The sequence below is a fragment of the Mustela nigripes genome, chromosome 15 (genome assembly GCF_022355385.1).
Source record: "Mustela nigripes isolate SB6536 chromosome 15, MUSNIG.SB6536, whole genome shotgun sequence".
Taxonomy (NCBI): Eukaryota; Metazoa; Chordata; class Mammalia; order Carnivora; family Mustelidae; genus Mustela; species Mustela nigripes.
In genome coordinates, this window is record NC_081571.1 from 51,302,050 (window position 1) to 51,319,914 (window position 17,865).

At 39.1% G+C, this 17,865-nt stretch overlaps 1 long non-coding RNA gene across 1 annotated transcript; it reads left to right on the forward strand.

Annotated features, from left to right (window-relative positions):
* Window positions 1–1,357: 1,357 nt before the first annotated feature.
* Window positions 1,358–8,694, forward strand: LOC132002823 (uncharacterized). The gene is made up of 3 exons (XR_009400027.1): window positions 1,358–1,406; window positions 2,211–2,334; window positions 8,616–8,694. It is a non-coding gene; the product is annotated as an uncharacterized LOC132002823 (long non-coding RNA).
* Window positions 8,695–17,865: the final 9,171 nt, after the last annotated feature.

Here is a 17,865-nt window from a genome sequence, read left to right on the forward strand (position 1 = left end):
GACCCTGAGATCTTGACCTGAGCCGGAAGGCAGCGGCTTAATCCACGGAGCCACCTAGGCGCCCCGGATTATTTAAAAAATGGGAAACACTGGCCGAAGTGCAGTTAGTTGTCTATAATTTTGCCAAGAGAGATGATGCTGTTTTGTTTTGTTGTTTTGTTTTAAGTGAATTAAATCGAAATCAAAGCATGGGGGCTTGGAATAAACTGGTGAGACCTAATCGCATGGTTCATGCACCGGACAGACCTGATGCAGATGTTCCGACGCGTGGTTTTTTTTTTTTTTTTTTTTTGGTTTGCATTGTTCCCCTTTCTCACACCGTGCCCTGCAGTTTTCTGAGCTGGGGAATCACTTCTTGACAGAGTACTCAAGTTTCGCCCACGTGACCAACCTGCCCGAAAGGAGGACGTATGACAAAGAATGCGCACCGGTCCCTTTCTACCCCCCCCCCCCCCCCCCCCCCCCCCCCCCCCCCCCCCTCCCCCATCTCAAATCAAAGTTGCCTCCACAGGTGTTGTAGCTGGAAGCTTCCCATGAAAAAGGGGTTCCCCCCAAACACGAGAAAACGCTCCACTGTTATTATTTAAAACTATCTAAACTATTTAAAGCGACCCTCCCGCCTCCGGATGAACTGCGCGAAGCGAGGGGGTCGTTCATTCCCTCACTCCACCCCGGACTGAAATGGGCGGATCGCAGCAGCCTTGGAGAAGTTTTCCATCACGATTTAGGTCGCTCAGATTAAGGGTGTGTTCTTTGTCTGAGTGTCTCCCGGGTGCAGACCTCAGCCAGCGACAGTAAAATGGAGAATTCCCGCCTTGGGTATTCACAAGCGCAACATACATAACCCTTTATCTCCGGCGGGGCTCGAAGCTTTGGGGCCTTTGGCGGGTGGATGTGTACAGGATCCATAGTGATTGCATGCAAGTGTTCTCAACGGACTCGCAAACCCTTTGATCAAACCAGCTAAACTTGATTTTCCAGATTATTCAAGAGACAAGGCACACATCTATGGGCTTTACAAGTCCTGGCAAGCAATCAAGACCCCGCGCGCGCCCCCACTCCCTTCATCAGAATCAAAGGTAAACAGGGAGCCGGTTCGCACTTAAATACGCAGCCGCATCGGGATCTTGCCTGGACTTCCACAGTTGTAGCACCAGAAGGAAAACAACAGGCGAAGTAAGAAAAAGGTTTCCTTGGCGAGGATGCCAAACTAAATAATGACACCCAAAGCCAAAACATGCCTCACTGAAACTCAACTTCAGTCAATTCAGCCTGCTGAAAACAAAGCTTTTTTTGTGATTTCAAAAGTGAACATTGTACTTTCCTCTGGCAGCCATTTCTGGGTTTTTGAATGATCCGATTATGCATAAATCCCCGGCCTCCAGGTCTTTCAGCACCTCGATCCCGTGAGTGATTTGAAAACACGACTGAAAATTTCTATAGACACTGCCTGCCCTTTGCTTCCTCTTAACCTTTTGAAATACACACTTGGCGTTACACGGTCTTGACAGACATTGTGTGTGTTCCCCCCCCCCCCACCCCCACTCTCTCTGTTAGTACTTGGGAAAGATTTCTAGGACGTGGGGTCTCTGCCTCCTGCGAACCTCACATTTTTCATCACCCTTCCCTGAGGCTACTGCCCTCTTGACTTCCCTGAGACAGAATTATTTGAAATTTCCATATGGGTTCTCTCCTGTGATTTGTCCAGTTTGTAGTCAAGAAACAGCGAGCAAAAGAATCATGATTTTTGTTTGTTTGTTTGTTTTGTATTTTGGTGTTTAAATAAGTAGAGCCGTGACGTTAAGGTCTTTGTTTGAAGAGCGGCAGGGGTGCTTGGTTGGGGAGTAGCTGATGGACGAACAGTATAAAATGGCACCTGCTGGAGAACATGCGGTGGTTTGGAAGGGGTTAAAGAAGCAGAGGAACATTTATTCGGCTCCACTTTTCTTTGGGGAGCTCAGAGCTAGCAATGCTGGCATGATCTGTGCTGCGTGCGTCCTGAATAAGGTCCCCGAGTCCTTGTCAGTTGCCTTCCTCTCCCACCCCCCACAACTGGAGATGTTCCTTATCATGTTGGCTACATTCCTAAATGCGCCATCACGTTCTGCGTCTGGGGAGTTTCCGCTGATATCGGCGGGACACTTTCTTACCTCACTCTACAGCATCGCATCGTCTGGTAGCTCTCTGTTCACTCTTATTTGTCCCTGCAGAACAAGTTGATGAGGGCTGCCTTCCCCACTGGGACCATGCAGGTGTGAGTGACAAGCGTGGTAAAGCCAGAAAGGACACTTTTTATCCGGGCAGATGCTCCTTGGGGGCTACAGCAAGTGCAAGGTAAATTCTCCATAAGTCACCCCAATGCCCCAGGGAAGTCATGAATCGATCCCTCCAAGTCAGCTCTGGGATAGGGTTAAGTCTACGATCCATCATGGGACTTTCCTGAAAGGTTATTGTTGCTAAGACCCACCTTGAAGGAGAATTGGTAACTATATTTAAAAATAGAAAATTCTGTGGATCTCAGGGGCTGTTGACACTTGTTGCTCACTCTGTCTCGTGTGTGTGTGTGTGTGTGTGTATGTGTGTGTTTAAGACAGCACTCTCCTGGTTTTTCCTCCTACCCCTCTGACATGTTCTCAATCTCCTTTGCTCTTTCTTCTCAATCTAGATGTTCTAAGGAGATAACATTATCTACCAGTAGAGTTTCAATTGCGTACTATATAGTAAGAATTTTCAAACCTAATCTCTAGGCAGCACTGCTCAGTAGGGTTTCAGAATCACATATGCTAATTAGTAGACCGCTGCCCTTCATTCCTGGTGAGCCCCTTCTGGCCTGTGACCTGTGGCCTGCATCTCAGGGAATAATATCACCTTTACCACATTTGCTCAAGCCATAAACCTGAGAGTCCTTCTGATTTTTCCTCTTCACTTCCTTCACGTGTTTAATCAAACCAGGGCCTATTGATTCTACCTCTCCAAAATCTCTTGATCTAACCATTTCACTCCCATCTCCTCTCTGCATCCAGGGCTCTGTGCCATTTCCTGTGTGGCTTCTTAGCTGGGTTCCTTTCCCTCAGCCTTTCAGACTGACCTCTAAACTCTACCTCAATCTCTCATAGTCTTAAAACCTGCCTTAAAGCCATCAGTGGCTCCCCCTTGCTCTTAGGATAAGAGCTAAACCTTCTTTTTCTTTTCTTTTCTTTTTATTAAAGATTTTATTTATTTATTTGACAGACAGAGACCACAAGTAGGCAGAGAGGCAGGCAGAGAGAGAAAGGAGGAAGCAGACTCCCGGCAGAGCAAAGAGCCCCATGCGGGGCTCGATCCCAGGACCCTGGGATCGTGACCTGAGCCTAAGGCAGAGGCTTTAAACCACTGAGCCACCCAGGTGCCCCGAGAGCTAAACCTTCTCAGGGCATCTGGGTGGCTCAGTCAGTTAAACATAAACGCTTGATCTTGGCTCAGGTCATGATCTCAGGGTTGTGAGATCAAATCCCAGGGTGTGGGTTTCATGCGTGGGGGGCCGGGGCGGGGGAGGCTACTTGAGATTTTTTTTTCTCTCTCCCCTTCTGCCCTTCCTGATGCTCTTACATGCATTCTCTCTCTCTCTCTCTCTCTCTCTCTTTCTCAAATAAATAAATAAATCTTTAAAAAAAAGAGAGAGAGAAGCTAAATCTTCTAACATAGCTTACAAAGTCGGTATACTCTTGGACTCTGTATTCCCCTACAGCCTTTCCTCTTCACCCTTCACCTCTTAAGGACCACTCTTGAAACAGTCTGTTCACCTCTCCATCTTCCCTCATGCCGATTGTTGCCTTCTCCCTGGTTATGTTTGCTCCTCCTTATATGTGGATGATGTGCTCAACCTTCCAGTTTTGTTTCTACTGGGCTGTGTTTGGGAATCCTTTTCTACTAGCTCTGCGTTATAGCATCTCCTATTCCTCCTCTCCACTCCTGCACATCGTAACAGTGATCTCTGTGTATGATCTCTTTAAGAGGTTCTCGTTTTCACTCTTCCCTGCCCCAGGAGCGCAACAACTTGCCAGATGTCCAGTATGTTCTATGTAGTTAATAAATATTTGGGAAAAAAAGAGAGAGAGAGAACAAATGAATGCATCAAAATAGGGTCCATCAATGCTAGCAGGCTCCAACACACTGGCTGAGACAAATAATATATCCTGTATGTCCTCCTGAATACAGTGTTGGTGGAATCATGTTTAATTGAACAGCAAGAAGTTAGGGAAATGTTAGGGCTTTCAGGATTCTTAGAGATCATCCTCACTATACAGGTGAAATAACAAAGGCCCAGAGAGTGTAAGTCATTCATTGTCATCCCACAGGATGACTTCTGCTACTCCTGCTCCAGTATCCTTTGTTTTTCCCCCACCAGGCTTTAAAATTGTTTCCACTTTGAGGTGTATGAAATAGTGGCCCACTTTCTGAGTTTGTTTATTTTAATGTTTATTTCCCTGGATACTGCTGAGTTGAACATATTTCTAATATTTATTGGCCAAGTGGGGTCTCTCTTTATTCAGTTGTTTATTTGTATCATTTGTCCACTTTATATTTAATCATTTTTTTCTTGCACATTTTTAGGAATTCTTTCTATATTCTGCATACTAATTCCATGCCATTTATATAACTTGTAAATATCCGGTAAATTTGTAGATATATATGATCTGTGACCAGGAATTCTATGCTTTGGCATCTACTCTTGGGAGAAACTCTTACACATGGCCAAAGAAATATTTAAGAAGATTGTTCTTGTGGTGCTATTGTAAAGGCACAAGATTGAAAATGGCCTAAATGTATATTCAGTAAATGAATGAATCATTAATTTATGGCACACTCATATATTGGAAATAGAAGTTTAAGTGGATGAACTAGTTCTATACATCATTAGCATTGATGATATCAGAAAATGTGTTGCTCCCAAAAAACAAATAACAAGTCAATGCACACGGTATTCTATACATATATAATGTCACAGAACAATTCTAAATAATGTTTATAAGTACATAAATATAAGGAAAAAACAAAGGACAGAATGCACATCTTTCAGGCCTGGGAAAATAGAATATGAGGAACTTAGAGAAGGGGAAGAGTTCTAATGATGGGAGAAGGTTCTCGTAAAGAGGATGGTGGAAAAAAGCAGATTATTAAAAACCTTGCTAGCTGACACAGAGTTGGGAAGACTTGTAGACCTATGTGCATTGTAGTTCCTGGAAGGAGAAACCTATATCAGTGAGAAAAATAATGTTTTGATTACACTTTTACAACCCATTTATATCAAATAGATTATAGGAGTTCAAAGCTCATCTTGAAGTCCAACTCCTTCATTTTAGCCACAGAAAAAAATGAGGCTAAGAAAAGTCAAAGTGTAAAGTAGAGGGAGGGTATTTTGTACAAGAATATTGGGACACAACTACTTCAATCATTCAATATATTTTTACTGGTTGACTTTTTAAAATGATTTTTAAAAGATTTATTCATTTATGCTGGGAGGACAGTGGTGGGGAGAGGCTGAGGGAGAGAAGCAGATTCCCCACTGAGCATGAGAGCCTGACATGGGGCTGGATCCCATGAGCCATGAGATCATGACCTGAGCAGAAACCAAGAGTTGGACACTCAACTGACTGAGCCACCCAGGCACCACTTTACTGGCTGACTTCTTAATTGATGTAATGACTAATTGTACCATAGTGATAGTAGGTTTTTCAAATACTGGTACAGAGAACAGATAAGTTTTGATTAAGAAGTATGGATATCGTTTTGACAAGTGGGACATAACAATGTAGACTTTCACCAAACAGGTATCACCAAGTGGGCAGTTGCCTGTGATATGGGGTGTTTATAAGGGGGAGACATAAGACACTGTAGGGACACATTGGAGTTAAACTACCTCACACTTGTGCCTGTGGGTTCTGTTTGCTGACTGCCCAATATCATGCTGGAACCATTTGGGTTCTAATGGCTCTTATGGCTCCAATAAAGACTATCTCATTAGGTAGCCCAAGGCCAAGAGATAACTATAAGGTCCTTCTGTGAAAATCTATAGAAAATGACAGAAGGGGTCACCACCACTGATGAGTTTATTTTTTATTTTTCTATGGTAGATTGTCTTCTGGTAGGATAGGTTGTGAGACCAGAGAAGCACCAGTGATTGTCTTCTGGTAAAATAGGTTGTGAGACCAGAGAAGCACCAAGATGTCCATCTTGGCCATGGTGACATATACCTGAGGCTCACTGTCTGGTCCAGCCCAGATAAAGGTAAAGGAGGCAGCATAAACCACTCTGTCTAAGTTAGCTCATTCATCAGCTTTCTCATCATAATTGACCTTACATTGCCTCAGTTAGAGATAGCTGGTCTTTGGACACCAGAGAGGCAGATATATCTCCTTTGACATAAACGTATGGGGTTGAGTCAGAGAAGAGGTTCTTTTGAAGGTGTCTTCAAGAGTTTTTTCCACAATATATCAATACTATGGTGAATCAGATTAGCTCATTGCATTTCAAAAGGAATAGGGAGCTTTGTCCCAAAGTGGAAATGCAAGACTGGCAGGTTTCAGCATGTTGATGGTAGGCTAGGCCAAATAAAAAACATCACAGCCTCAAACTTCTCCTGGCCAACTCTTACTCAGACATCTTCTGACATCTTCAGGTTAAGTTGCTCTATTTTTTACATATTCTCAAAACTTGGCATTTTCCTATATAGCGCTTCTCAGTTTTATAATTAAATATTCATTCGAGTCATACGTGTTTAAAGTTTGTCTATCTAGATAGACTCATAAACTCCATGAGTAGAGGGACCACATCTCTCTTATCATCTGCAATATTATGGAGCCCTAACCCTGTATCTAGTTTAATAATAGGCACTCAACATGGAATGTATAAGTGATGAAGTGAATGAGTGTAAGAAAAAAAAAAAATGGAGTCAGTGAAGAATGAGTAAGCCAATGGATGGTATTGGAGGAGCAGCAGGAACATGAATGAGGAGAGTAGGACTATACGGGCCACCATGGGTTAGGCCCTGTCCTTTAAACAATGGGGTGAGGCAAGGAGCAGCAAATGTTTTAGGGGCAGGATGGAAAAAAAAATCCCTGGTTAGTTGTGGGTACTAAGAACCTGTTTCTGAGAATAAAGGAAATTAGTTATCCCTGAAGGTATTCCAAAGTCAATTTTACCTATTTTAAGACTTTTCCTGAGTTAGCCACACCGCAATGATCTTGATAGATTACTGCAATATTACCCTGCAGCCTCAAAAGACAATGCTATCTAAAGTAGGACCATGAGAGTGTTTCTTCAACTATAGTTTTAGTCCTAATGGAGTTTGTAAGATTGGATCCTGATAATCCTCAAAACTTTAACACAATTGTTCCTTGTAGCTACCATTGTGTTTTATGACTTAACTGACTACCCATTAGTGAGATGACTCAGGACATAAAGACATTGCACAAATATGAAATATTATTACTATATCATAACCATTTGATTCCAGATGACTTACCATAAAGAACAGTGTATTCACTTCCACTTTCCCATGACATTTGAATCTCGGTTTATGAGATTCCCAGAATAGGAAGTACCAAGAATTGAGAACATAGAATTCAGCTGACTGTGTGATCTAGCTGCCTCCCTGTTTATGTGTTATCTACACTGGTCAAAAATACTGTAGTCTTATATGATATGAAATATTTTATCTTTGGTTCTGGATTGAGGAATACAGGCATAGTTTTCATAGCGATCACCACTGATCTTTACTTTAAAAATCGGTACTTCAGTTCATTTTTCTAGTTCAAAATAAACTAAAAACTCCGTGTTAATATTGCTTCTTTTGAACATGACAAGTATACCTGCAGGTTAAAGGGGTAGTTACAGTCAAGCTTGGCTTTGATGTGTTGTTTTGTAATAAGGGATGATCATCGGTATTTTCAAAAATATAACCTCCTTGACTTCCTTTTGTTTAAACTGAATTTGTTTATAGCAACATAAAAGCTTTCCCTTCTTTTTTAGACTAGGCGATGATTTAAATGTCTTTAAATGAATAGACTTTATTTTTAAAAGCAATTTTAGGTTTCCAGAAAAATTGAGCAGGAAGTACATTAACTAATCTCTCCTCTACCTCCACGGTTTCCCCTTTTATTAACATTTTGTGTTAGTGTGGCACATTTTTACGAGTGATGAACCAATACTGGAATATCATTATTAATTAAAGGTCATAGTTTACATTGGGGTTCAGTCTTTGCATTATCCAGTTCTATGGGTTTTGACAAATACATAATGCCGTGTGTACACTATCACAGTATGATACAGAATAGTCTGCCCACCCTAAAAAATCTCCTGTGCTTTAACTGTTCACCCTTCCTTCCTAGCCTCAAACCTTTCAATGGTTTAAATTTATGAAAAGTAGAATCATATTCTTTTAATAGCAGCATAGAACAATGCCAGAAACATGCCAAATACCAAAAGGACATGTATAACATTTTATTCTCATTCTATTATTACTTTCATCTTATTACTTCAAGTTCTGCTTTTGAACAATACATAGATAAATATTAATTTAATTAAGTTCTCAGAAAGCTTATCAATGAATTCTTTTCATCTATTTCTGTCTCTAGAGTCTCTGGATAAGACCAGAAATTTTCTTTCTTCTTTCCCCTCCCTCTTTTATTGAAGGTGAGAGATACTGAATTGTCAACTGTGTTTCATGGTGAGTACAATTAGCTCTCGTCCCCAAGCCGTCAAAATAATCACATACCCCCATCAGTAACACCATGTTCAGCAGCAGCATCACCAAGAATCTTCAGTTAGGACCTAAATGTGCATGGTGCTTTAGGCTTATCAGAAGGAACTGCTTGAGACCCATTCTCTGGATCCCTGAGACTTCCCCAGAGCCTTTCCTGCCTCCTGGAGGAGGTGCTGAGATCAGGGAAACCTTTCACTTAGCATTGCCAAGCAATCTAGAGTCCTGAAATAGATACCCTTTCTCTTGACATTGCTTCTGTGTGTTGCAGAATGAAAGCACATATAAAAGATGGTAGAGGCAGCATCTCTCCACTCTTGATCAAAGGAACCAGAATTTCCCAGCTCTGTAGCCACTGAACTCCCTAAAGAATAGCTTGCTTAATCCATATGAATATTATATTACCTTCTTTGGCATTCGTAGACGCCAACATGTCCTCCAGAGCATGGTACTTAATTGTTTTTCTTATTAGTTCAAAAATAAAACATGTTGAATACATTGCCATGGCTGCTCCTCTAATTAATAAAAAGACTGTGTTGAGTTTAAAAACAACTACCTCTTTTCATGTCCAAGTTACTTTTAGGAGCTATTATAAATTATTACCTTCCTCCACATCAGAGGTGTCTTATGACTAAAGGACAAGACAGCCCCCACGATGCTCTTTAACAATGACTCTTATGTTTCTTTGGTAAACTCATAATGTTAATTACACTCTGCAACAGATGGAGTGCCTTCCATGAAGGACCTCAGTGCACCTTGCAAATGTCATGAGTCATCAGAGCCCTTATAATGGAGGGAAGTATCCGTGGTCACAATTTTATGGTTAAAGCAGCACAGGGAAGGTAAGTGGTTTTGTTTTTTTAAAGAAGTGGAATGTTTTAGTCAAAAGACTTAGTCATCACTTAAGAAGGCAGAGACACTCAATGCCTATTTACTGAATGAAACTCAATGAATATAAATGAATGAAATGGTTCATCAACGAGATTTGGCTATCCTAGCAATGAACACCTAGACCATACTCATTATTTTGAAGAGTGATAAATAGATCAGAAGTGATTTCCTGGTAATTAACTGGTCTTTACAGTGATTGGTATAGAAAATGATGATTTAACCACCATTAGGATAGAGCAAATCTAGAAAATAGAAATGGTCAAAACATTTTTGTAACAATGTTACAGAGACATTGAAATTTAGAGCTAGAAGCTTCCAGAGTTTATCTAGTCAATCACTTTCGTATTTCAGACAAGAACAGTGAGATCCAGAAAGCTTACTAAGGGAGTTACATGAAATTATTCAGCTTTAATTTAATTTCTTTATACTCCTTCCTGTTTCAAAAAGGGCTTAATTTGGCTCACTCAGCTAGTCAGTGGTATTGATAACTACAATCTAGGTTCCTAACCTTAATTGATCCACGTTCCCACTAATTCCATTAAAGAAAAAAAATGTTCACTATTGTCTTTCTGCATCCTAACAATCATAAAATCATAGCATTTGAAAATTGTAAGGAGATCACTTTTGTTGACCTTCCTCTTTTAATTGGTGAGGGAATCTGATATTCAGGGAGTTTAAGGGAATTACTTAAAGTTGTGCGGTGAGTTACGGACCAAAAACTGGAATCTGTTTCCTCTGCTTTTGCTCCTTTGGAATCGGAATTTAATCAATAGTCAAGATCCCAGTAATCCAAATCACCAATATAATTTCATCTTGATTTTTCTGAAATCCTCTTTTACTAAAGACAAATGAAAAATAAATGAGTTAATATCAAGGATTTTTTTTGTTTGTTTTTTAAGTCCAGGGCTTATCATTAGGTCAATAATAATTAAAATTCTACCCGTTTATTTGATAACTTCCAAATCTGTGAATTCAGAAAATTATAACTATTATTGATCATAAAGTCACAGGTACTAAAGATATCAAAGTGCTTGCTAAATTTTCAAAGATTGAACTATCTCCTTCAAGGAAGTTTTTATATTTTTGTTTATAATGAAAATTGGCAGTCACTGGTAAAATGATGACACTTGTGGTTTGAACAAGAACATCTAAGTAAAGCAACACATTGATTCTTACCCATTCTCAGTAATTAAGAATTTCTAGCATTCCTAGGTGTTTTAAGTATCCATCATCCCATTCCACAACCCTAATTCTTTAACTAAATGGAGATTGCCAAATAAAACAGAAGACTGCTCGAGTGAGTTTTCAAGATGGCCTTCTCTTTTATTTTACATAGCCTTCCTTCTGTAGAAGCCGTCACACAGTTCCACACTTTGGATTATTTCGCCTATTTTTTTTGAAAAAGAAAATAATTGTAAAATGAAAGAACCCATAGCAAAGAAATCTTGCAATATGGCGCTTTCTAATTGTATGGCTTTTTTAAGGGAAGCTGTTAAAGAACTTGCGCAATCTTCAGAGATCCCTGAGTTGGGGAAGGAGACTGCTTCTCTTACTGAGATGGGAAAGGTGGGGGTTGGGGGTGGGCGTGGGGTGCCGAGGCGAGTGATCAAAGCCTTCCCTTGTGTCACAGTTACTAAGTCCTCTAATGCTCTTGCTGTATCCTCAGCTTTCATTGTGGACAGAACAGACCAAAGAGGCTGGATCACACTCCACCTCTGGACTTACTATCATTGATATTTATTCTGCTGCCTTTACATTTTGTTTCCTTAACACACATGAGCTCACCATAGGAAAATGATTCCCTGCTGTTATTTGTATAGGAAATTAACCACAGAGCTCCCCATTACTCTGTTTATTTCTCTGTGTATACTAGGGTCTTTGAAAGGTTGTAAGTGGAATTTGCACTGTGAATTGAATATGAATAAGATAAGAACCAGAAACGAGTTTCTCTATTCCTTTGGAGATCCAGACCGCTGGGTGACCAGGGACATCAGCTCATACTGGCAGGCCTAATGTGTCCTGCCGCCCCCCCCCAACCCCGATATGCCCAGTTCTCCACTGACACCTCAAGCAACTTCAAGAGATCCCTCCAAGACAGTTTGGGTTTCCTAAGTAAATCACTCAAGAAATCAGCATCTTCTGCTTTAGTCAAATGCTCTGTTTTGTTAGGAAAGCTGGGAAACTTTAACATGCTGCTCTTTTTAACTTACTTTTTAAAGGGCTAGCAATGATATTTAGCATAAGAAGCAAAGGATTTCCAACGCTTTAAAGAAATAGATCAATCATCTCTCTTTTATTCCTGTATTTTACAAGTACATATGCTTGTTTTTATAGATTTTCCCTCTTTAATGTTCTTACCTCTCTTTCTTTGTCTAGGCTCTTAACTTCAATGTGAAAGAGGCAAGGGGTCTATAGAAAAATATTCTGGGTTTGTATGTAAAATGATCAGAAAGAGAACACTGAGATGGGAAAGTTGAGACTGTGCACATTTTACTTTATTCTTCCCTAGAGCTGATTGATAGGGAAACCCAGAGGCAAAGTTTGAATGGTGGCTATCACACTTTGCTGTTAACATTTCCCACTATGTGAAAATACCACAGTGTTTAACAGTGGCTGAAATGGAGTCCCCATGACACCTTTTCAAATTAAATACATGGCTTGAATTATTAGCCTCATATAATATATGGTAATATAACTAGTAACTGAAAATCTGATTTCAGGTTCGAATTCAGGCCAGTTCGACACACAGGTAAGGAGTTTTCAGCTATGTGCCAAGCACCAGGCTGGTTAAATACTGTAGGAGGGAAAAGAGAATCAGAGTGAAATCAAGATTAGTTTTCAAGCCACTGATTTTGCCTTTTAAAATTGTGACTATTTAGAATCATATGCTTTTCAATATACTGTGTTCTGTAGTTGGAAAAAAAAAATGGAGAAATGTAACACCCGGTAAATACTCAGATATAGAAATACAATCAATAATCGGTAACTAGACTATTTCAAACTGGAATAAAACTCAAATTTACTTTTTGGGGGAAGATAGCTAAAATTGCTTATTTATTTATTTATATTTGAATTCCAGTATAATTAACAAATAGCATTGTAATAAATCCAGGTGTATATCACAATATAGTAATTCAGTAAATCTATAAACCACTCAGTGCTCATCAAGATAAGTGTACTTTTCTTTTTAATAAGTATATTCTTTATACTTTGTAAATATATGCTTATATATTTACACTGTGTAAGTATATTCTTTAATCCCCACCATCCTTCACTCACCTCCCCTCTGGTAGCCATCCGTTTGTTCTCTATAGATAAGAGTCTGTTCTTGTTTTTTTTTTTTTTCTTTCTTCTTTCCTTTGCTCATTTGTTTTATTGAAATCCATATATGAGTGAAATCCCATGGTATTTGTCTTTCTCTAACATATGCTTAACATTACTCTGTCTAAATCCACACATGCTATTCTGAATGGCAAAATTTCATTCTGAACAATAGCTATCTATCTATCTATCTATCTATCTATCTATCTATCTATACACACATCTATCCGTGGACACTTGGGCTGCTTCCATAGTTTACTATGGTAAATAATGTTTCAATAAACATAGGGATGCCTGTATCCCTCTGAATTAGTGTTTTGGTATTTTTTGGGTAAACACTCAGTAGTGCAATGACTGGGTCATAGTGTAGTTCTAGTTTCAATATTTTGAGGAAACTTCCCATTGTTTTCCACAGTGGCTGCACCAGTTTGCATTCCCACCAACAGTGCAAGGGGGCTCCTTTTTCTCCACATCCTCTCCGACATTTGTTTTTGCTTGTGTTTTTGGTTTTAGCCATCAATTGCACATTGCGCTTTTGATTTGCATTTCTCTGATGATGAGTGATGTTGAGCATCTTTTTGCGAGTGTGTTGGCTATCTGTATGTCTTCCTTGGGGAAATGTCTGTTCACATCTTCTGCCCATTTTTTAATTTGAGTTTTTGTTTTTTGGTGTTGCGTTCTATAACTACTTTATATATGTTGGATACAAACCCTTCACCAGATATGTCACTGCAAATATCTTCTTCCACTCAGTAGGGTGCCTTTTAGTTTTGTTGGTTGTTTTCTTTGCGGGTCAGAAACTTTTTTTTTTTTATGTAGTCCCAATAGTTTATTTTTGTGTTTATTTCCTTTGCCTCAGGAGATATATCTAGAGAAATGTTATAGTGGCTTAGGTCAGAAAGATTACTGTATGTGCTCTCTTCTAGAATTTTTATGGTTTCAGGTCTGATATTTAGGCCTTTAATCCATTTTGAATTTATTTTTGTGGATGGCTTAAGAAAGTGGTCCAGTTTCATTCTTTTGCATGTGTCTGTCTACTTTTCCTGACACCACTTGTTGAAGAGACTTTCTTTTCCCCACTAAATATTCATTTCTCCTTTGTCTAATATTCATTGATCATATAATTGTGGGTTTATTTCTGTGTTTTCTGTTCTATTTCAGACTAGAATAGTGTCTATTTTTGTGCTAGTACCATACTGTTTTGATTACTAGAGCTTTGTAATATAACTTGAAATCAGGAATTGGGTTGCCTCCAGCTTTGTTTTTCTTTTTCAAGTTTGCTTTGGTATGCAAGTTCTTTTGTGTTTCCACACAAATTTTAAGATTGTTTGTTCTAGTTCTGTGAAAAATGCTGTTGGTATTTTGACGGGATTGTATTCAATCTGTAGATTGCTTTGGGTAGTATGGATATTTTAATAAAATTTATACGCAATCAATGAGCACAAACCTTTTGTTTGTGTGTCTTCAATTTCTTCAGTGTTTTATAGTTTTTAGAGTACAAGTCTTTCACTGCTTTGGTTAAATTGTTCCTAGGTACTTTACTATTTTTGGTACAATAATAGTAAATAAATAGGACTGTTCTCTTAATTTCACTTAAAAAAAAAGATTTTTTATTTAAAGTAATCTCTACACCCAACATGCGGCTGAACTCACAATCCCAAGAGATCAAGAATCATATGCTTTACCAACAGAGCCATCCAAGTGCCCCTCTTAATTTCATGTTCTGATGCTTCATGGTTAGTGTTTAGGAGGAATTCAACAATTCAACAATTCTGTCCCTTGAATTTGGACAACTTTCCTATTGATTTTGGATAACTGCAACTTTTCTGAATTAATGTATGAGTTTTAGTAGTTTTTTGGTGGAGTTTTTAGGGTTTTTTATATATAGTACCATGTCATCTGCAAACAGTGGGAGTTTTTCTTATTCGTTACCAATTTGGATGCCTTGTATTTCTTTATGTTGTCTAACATCTGTGGCTGGGACTTGCAGTTGAATAAAAATAGCAAGAGTAGACATCCTTGTCTTGTTCCTAACTTTAAGGGAAAAGCTCTAAGTTTTTTCCCATTGAATATTATTTTTGCTGTAGGTTTTTCATATAAGGCCTTTAATATGTTGAGGTATGTTCCCTCTAGACCTACTTCCTCAAATGCTTCTTCTGCATCTATTGAAATGATAAAACTCAATTTAATTCTCTATAACAAAAATTTAAAAATTTATTTGCCAAATCTCCTGAATATTACTATAATTTCTAAAAGCCCTTCTATCGTATGCAAAGCATGGCCCCAGGTGCTGAGAGGACCCAGAAATATGAATCCAAGGGGCCGATTCTGAGCAGTTTTCACCATAAGGTACTGATGTGGAATATGTACTAATATAGAGTCATTACTTCTGTTTTACCAGTAATGAAAGTCTTATCTCATTTGTACACATTATCCATCCCGTAGCTTTGGTTTATTCCATTGCCCACTTTCAGTACAATCTAAAGAACTTTCCTACTGACTGTTTCTCCCTGTATCTTTTTAACACTCTTGTGATCAGAGCAATGCAGTTATTATCCTCATTTTATAGACAACAAACTGAAGTTATTAAGAAATGGAGTCAATTGTTCAAGGTCAAGCAAAGTCTCCTGGCTGCCCCATTCATTTATTTTCACTAAATTTTCCTGCCTGGAGGATACTTGATTTTTCTCACAAAAAGCTAGGAGATACTTAATACTTTTTTTTCCCCCCAGTAAACCTTTTTCTAATTAAAATATTTGATTAGAATACAATACAAAGAAAGGAAAGAAAGAAAAACACATCTCCTCCCCCTCACCCAGTTTTTCTTTCTAGATAATCTTTTATAATCATATAAAGTTTAAAAAAAATAAGATTGTATTACATAAACTGTTTGTCTCCAATAAATGCTAAATGATTGTCTTACTAACTATATGAATGAACTATAAAAGAATTTTGCCCCTCTTTGTGGCACGTGTTCTTCGCCTTCTATCACTTAGTATAGTTCTTGTTTCTCAAGTGAAATTTCAATTCTTTGGGGGTGAAATCCATACACCTTTATTTTTAAATTCCTTAGCATTTAGCACTGTGTACTGAACAGAGTATGTGCTCCATAAACATTTGTGGAATGAATGAATGGTTACTTCCAGTGGGGAAAATAGAACACAAACATGTCAGTGACAGTAGATTCTCTGCTCCCTGAACTCCCTGATGGCTGTGGCTTTTCTATTGCTGCTAACATAGCTGGTAACGAAAAGCCTGACTTATAATTCTGGGTCTCACATTTCTAGCGTCTCCTTCAGCGTCTTATGGAGCACCTAGGTCTACACAGGTTCTCCACAAGTGTTTGTGGCACGAAGAGAGCAAGAAAAGGAGGAAGGGAAAGTAGCTAACAGTAATGCTGCACAATTGTCACAGGCTCTTTAAGACCCGGGGATGACTCTAAATGCTTTATCTGGATCTTGGCATTTTCTTTTACGAGGTTTATCCAATCAGTATCCCCATTTACCAAAACCAAAGGAGAGGGAGTTAATACTCTGCCCAACCTCACATAGCTGACAACTGGCAGAAAATAGGATTCAAACTCAGTGTTCGTATTGCCTGTTGATAGAGCCACATGTGGTTTCCATTTAGCACAGGAGGAAACTACCAGAACTTCAGTCATAGCCAACATTTTATAGTGGTGAAAGCACTAGAGAAAGATCCCAAAATCCTACGTCCCAGTAATAATTTCTCCTGATTCATTTAACTTCATCGAATGTCTCTGGGCTCACTATTCTAGTCTGCTAAATGGGTATAATTATCCCAGAACCAATTTACTCAAAGTTGTTGTTAATTAATGTAAACATAATTTGAACTGAGCGAAGTATTAAGTGCTATGATTATGTAAGCTGAGTATTTTGATAGCCTTATAGACACGGTAAAGTGTCTTTTATCTGTTATTCTCAACACCGCTTCACACGGCAAGGAAAATTGACTTTACTCAACTGAATAGAGGCACTAAAATGAGCGTTGTTAGACTCTCCATAGATTCTTTACAAATGTAGTTTGATAAAAGACACACATTTTAAATATTATTATAGACTTTCTATGAAATTTTTATGATGGGGCATGGATGGAGTCTCAGTTTAGTATCTGATACATCTGGCATTACCTGAATACCGGACAGCACAGTGGTGGGGGAGGGGCGTGGCGGGGTGGGGGTGGTGGTGGTGGTGGTGGTAGGGTAGGGTGGGGTGGGACTGGGAAGGGGAGGGTAAATGCATAATCAGAGGAAAGAGCTCCACCTACTGATCAACAATACCGCTTCCTCCCACACCCTTGGAAATCCTCTTAATCCGCAACTTTAGAAACTCAATTACGGTTACTATCACCGCACGCACCTGCAAACACAGAAACTCTGCCGTTTATTGAGTATTTGCTATTTGATGAAGAATTGAAAGTTGTTTCCGTTAATTCTAAAGGCAACCTTGGTAGGAGTGGTGAACAAAGGACCCTGAACCCAGGCCCCCTGGGCTCAGAGTCTGCGTCTGCCATTTTCTAGGTGTGTGGCCTTGGGCAATTTACTTAATCTCCCTGGGCATCCATGTCCCCATCTGTAAAACAGGGTTTCTTAAGATTTTCTATCTCCTTGGGTTGTAATGAAGATTAAATGTTTGTAAACAGCTTATGAAAATGTTTGACATATAATAGGTATTTGTGAGATAGTTTTGAAAAAGGAAAGGATGGTCGATGAAATTTACAGAAGTTTGTCACAGAACTCTTGAGGGGAACACAGACTTTCTGACCCTCAGCGTCTGTGCTCTTAAACACGAGCGACACATCTTCTTAACATGTCCTCTAGGATGGAAATACAACCAAAAGGAACAAAGGAGCACATGCATCTGGGATCTTAATTACTGATGAAGATTTTCTAT